This window comes from Eptesicus fuscus, chromosome 3, assembly GCF_027574615.1.
Source record: "Eptesicus fuscus isolate TK198812 chromosome 3, DD_ASM_mEF_20220401, whole genome shotgun sequence".
Taxonomy (NCBI): Eukaryota; Metazoa; Chordata; class Mammalia; order Chiroptera; family Vespertilionidae; genus Eptesicus; species Eptesicus fuscus.
In genome coordinates, this window is record NC_072475.1 from 18971700 (window position 1) to 18977097 (window position 5398).

The following is a 5398-nucleotide window of genomic DNA, read 5'->3' on the forward strand; positions in this document are numbered from 1 at the left end:
CCTCGCAGGTGCAGTCCCTTAGGTACAGCTCCTTGAGTACAGGTCCTTTATGATCTAAAGGCCTACATGCATGCTACCTATCCCCTCCCCACTCTCCTATCATACAATGGCGCCACAGGCATAATATAACTGCTACAGACACTCTCCTTAGAAAAAGAGGGAGAAACTGGAGGCACAAAAGGAGTTGCTGGTCCACAGTAATTCCAAAAATCATCCAGGCTAATATTTGAACTAGAAATATCCATACACATTGAACTTGAAATTAAATCACAATCCGTTATTTCTGCAATATCCTATTGGTTAAAGAGGTTACAACTATTCAATGGGGGATGCTGGCTACTATATCTGCAAATGGCAAAGCATAAGAAAGTCGTGTTATGAAAGCTTTCTACTTTAAATTGCATGTGCTTTATGATAAAGGGCTTATAGATTGTAAACAAACTAATGTTGCTTGTTAAAGATACCTAGGTAGTAGTTTCAAAATACCAAATTTCAGGATATTCAAGATGTGTGATTAACTCTTAGGAAGTAGGAAACCCCCCGTCCTATACATAGTCCACTGTATATGGACTTGCTGTTCTACTAACTTTCTATCTATTGATTGAGTAGCTTCTCTCAGAGAGAAGAAAAGGTTTCTTTTTCATGTTTACTAGCTAGCCTGGGGAAAAAAAAAACAACGGTTACAACTATTAGACAGTATAGCTAGTATAGCATGGGCTTTGGCATCACAAACTCTACACTTGGACTCCCAGCCTTTACCAGTTCCTAGTTATGTGACCTTGGGGAGATCAGTTACCTGAGTGCCACACCTACCTAATGGGAGATTGAGAAGATTGAATGAAATAATGTATGTAAAGCCCTCAGCACACTGTCTGGCCCAGAATAAGCCTTCTAATTATTATTATTATCTCACATTATGGGAATTGTCTGTGCATTTCACTATTCTTTGGGTCAAAGTTTTCCCATCTGCAAAATTAGGGGGTTGGACTCGATTTCTCAGGCTTTTTGCAGCTCTACCATCCTACAGTTTTTCCAGCTGAGTTGCCTACAGCAGCCTTTCCCCCCCATAATAATCACTTACATTTGCACAGCACTTTTAACTTCAAAATCTTTTCGTATCTATTATCTCTCTTGATTCTTATCATCACTCTGTGAGGTGAGTGGGTAGGGTAGACAATATTATCCTCATTTGACTGGTGAAGAAAATGAGTACTGAGAGGTTGCAACTTGCCCGAGTCAGTGGTTTGCCAAGTCAAAACTAAAGGAACCTGGGTTTTTATGGTTCTCACCCCTGTTTTTCTTTATTATCTGGGCAATATGGCCCATCTTAGTGTTTAATCTACTTTACTTCAGCCCAGGAAACCTAAAATACAGATTTTTAAAAGTGCCCACGGAAAAAAAAAATCACAGAAATTGAATAGAAATAATATGGGCTGTTCTGATCAAAACCAATGAGTGGTGGGAGGGATTTTATATCTCCTCTGTCCACACCCATCTGGAAAGGTCCATTTATCATGCACCTTGACTCTCCCCTGAGACACCGGGGTGTTGTAATATGTATTGAGAGGGTGCTGTCATTTCCATGAGCCCTGTGTAACTTTTAACAACAGGATGTGAGTAATTACTCAGTTCATCACTTTCGTCCTTTGCTCTTGATTGTTTCCAAGTGTCAGCCAGACATGAAAGTGATTAGCTTCCTTGCTATTTTAATCAGTAGCCCAGTTTGAGAAAACCAATGACTAGAAAACATGGCCAGTGGAAATAAAAGGCATGTAGAGTTGGTGAGGCCAAATGGATAAGTCGGGAATAGAACAGAGTGAAGTCTGGAAGAGAGAATGAAAAGGAGCTGGAGGTACACTTGGCAGTAGCCTCTCGTATGCTCCTTCCCTGAAGTGGAACTCATGCCAATATATTGGGGCATTGGGCCAAAACGTTGGTCAAATATTGACTTTTCACTGGCAAGTCTATCTGGTCCCACCCTGGTTCAGAGCAAGAAAGATTTGCTGAAACCACAGAAGGCTAAGTTTAGACGAGGTATTTATTGTCATTTTAGTTCCCAAACCAGAATGCCATTCTGGCTTTCACAATATTTACTTGGTATGGTCTTCAATTGTCCAAATCCTGCGGCTGATGACACCAGTTTCTTTCTAACCTTGGGAACACGGGTAAGGAGAGTCCAGTGGAAATATCCTGCTAGCTGGAATATAGTGTGTTCGGTTACAAATGAGAACAACTTAACATACTTGCCTGTCCTTAAAGTGTTGAAGTCAACACTTCTGTAGGCTCAATTGAAACATAAATTCACTTTGAAGATCTCTACCTTTTTTTGCTGAAAAAAAGTTTGAACTGTTTGCACATGTGTAAAAACGTTGTTGTTGAAAACGCATTGCAAATGGCAAGACTGGCTGCCACCTTGAGTGTGAGTCCATGATTTCCCAACCTTCTCACACATAGTTCTCTATTAGTAACTTCCATGGGAGGACTCCGGAAGTATGTGTTGCAGTCCATTCCACCACTTTGGTAAGGCGCAGCTGAGCACTTCAAAATGAGTGCCCATCAAGTGTGTTGGAGGATTCCACCAGCTCTCTGTTACCAAGAAGTTCTAAGAAGCAAGTGTCCAGGTCCTCGCAGGGGATCTTTGCCTTGTCTGTGAGCTCCCTGTGGTTATGGCTCACATTGTTTTGAGTTATCGTTTAGTGGTTCCCATCGCCTGGTCCTGGTGTTCACACAAAGGCAGCTGGATAAGTGCCTGTAAAATTAACTCTGTTCACTGGACTGATGAGAGAGCTGAGAGAGATCCCTAGGCCCAAATCAGAGTCCAGGAACAGACAAAGCCTCACCGCAGGACTAGCTTCTATTTGCCCTGTGACGTTACTGATGAATTTTAGGAAACATAAAGCTGTGATATATTTTAAAATGACCAGGCCTTTTTATTTCAGATTTGCCTGAGCTCTGGCTTGCTTGTGATAGAGGCCAGCACTGAGGACCTCTCTTCACTATCTTTCTGTCTCATATGTAATTCTCAGCTCTTGCCCAATGTCAAAGATACCTACATTGTTACACTTTAGCAAAGTTACTGAAATGTGAAATGTGCTAGAAAGGATATGTTATGATGACCTTTGTTTCTATTTTACAGTCTAGATGCAAGTGATAAACTATAATCTTTTGCTCAATTTTTATGAGAATCTAATATTTTTCAGAATGATTTTCCCCTCCTAAAAAATAATAGTAAAGGAGACTGTTTAAACAACAAGCAACTGGTTTTCACAATTACAGCAAATGAGCTTCTCTAGAAACGATGAAATTTGGGAGAATTATTCTTTCAAATTTCCATCTCCTCCTTGCACATAAACGACTGCCTAGACCACGTATGAATGAGTGTTTTCCATTTCCTGGGCATGTCAGCATATCATTCAGGAATGAATTTCCCTTGCAGCCAGTCAGCAAATATGAGGAGCATCTATACTTACACTATTTCCTAGGAAGTAAATGACTAAAACACTTTCCTCTTGACAATTTCTAAAAAATGTTACAGGTTCACACTGGCCAACACAATGAATGAAACTGGGGCAGTTTTATGCAACACAGATCTAAAATATTGTCATTGCTAATAAAAAGCATGGATGATAATAAACAAAACATGTCACTAGGGGAGAAAGCGTGTACAGTAATAAACAAAACATGTCAGTAGGAGAGAATGCAATTTTGCACTAATCTTGCCACATTCAATAGATTATCACATAGTGATGTTTAAGCAAAAGAATCTTGGGTACTTTCAGCTTTATATCTGTTTAGTTCTGACTTTACTGGGATTTGGAGCAAATTTAAATTCTTAAAGTGTATTTCTTCATTAATTTCATCAGAAATTTTTAGAGAGAGTAAAAGGGAGGGGGAGAGACACAGAGAGAGAAACATCGATGTGAGAGAGAAACATCCACTGGTAGCCTCCCATATGCACCCCAACCAGGGCCCAGGATCGAGCCTGCAACCAAGATACTGGCCCTTGACTGGAATCAAACCCAGGACCCTTCAGTCTGAGGGTCGACACTCTATCCACTGAACCAAACTGTATGGGCACAAGTTTTACTTTTTCAGTAGAAAACTTACCCCTAAATTAAAACACAATTAAAAGTGACAATTCTAATTCTCTCACTTTGAGCTTATTCTTATAATGTTCTAGAAATACTGCAGGTCAAATTGATGCCATAGAATAGACATATATCTACAACTAGATGTTTTAATAAATAGGAGTGACCCAAGCAATATTAAGGAAGTAATTCATGTAAGTCAATCTAATAAATTTCTCTTTTTAACTTAAAACTAAATTCTATACAAATCTTGTTGAAAAACTGGGTTGAAATTAGTTGAAAAACTGGGTTAAATATACATCTTCAGGGACAATGTTGAGGTGAAGAAAATGTCACAAGGACTTAACATGACCATCCAGAGCGTGTATTTGTGTAGAAGACAAAGAAATTATTCTATTTCTTCTACTTGGTGACTAATGGTTACAAGCTCCTTTGAAATACTACTTCTTTCCCAGTGGTTTACTCTGTAATTACTGCCCAGCCTCCAAATGCCTGATGTCTATGAAAAGCACCCCTTCCCCATTTGCCACGGGTTGAGTCTGACTTTCACCAATATTATAAAGGGATTCTCTTGTATGATCATGAAACTAATGGAAGAGGGGTGAGATCTGATATGACATAAGTAGCAAGGAATTAGCGGTGAAAATCATATGCAAAAAAGAGGGCGTAGAGGGTGATGAGGTGGGGAGAGGAAATGTACAGAAAGCTAAGACTCTTCTTAAAAGAAAAATCTTATAATGCAAACAGGAAATGATTGGAGAGAGTGGGAACTAAACAATTTTGGAAAGAACTGCAGAGGCCCTGAAATCTTGCCCATGAGTCTGGGGATATGAGTGGACCAGGTCATAACCAATGCAAGCAACTGCTAAAGGCCTTTCTTTCTATACATGACCCCATTCCTGAACCAGTACACACTTATTGGGCACCTCTAGGGCTCTCTTGAGAACCCTTGAGTCAATAGCTTTCCCTTTGTAAACTCTGCACTCCATCTGGGGCCAAGATATTCCCCTCCTTCTTGTGGTGCTGGGAGTGGAGCTGCAAGTGAGTAAAGGTATGCACAGCGTTGGGGATAACCTTTTGATACCATGGCTAACATAGGAGAATGTTGCCCCAAGGATACAGTGTCTGAAGCTCATTAAAGGAAAGAGCTCTGGTGAAACTGCCCTGCCCACTCCCTCTGACACACAGCACAGCCTGTCACAGAAACCGAGGAGGGTTAAGGAAAGCATGACCAAGCATTACTAAGGCGGAAGCCGACAGGGAGGAAAAGCCCCCATGGGTTCTGTCAGGTCAGCAGGCACTGTGGTTAT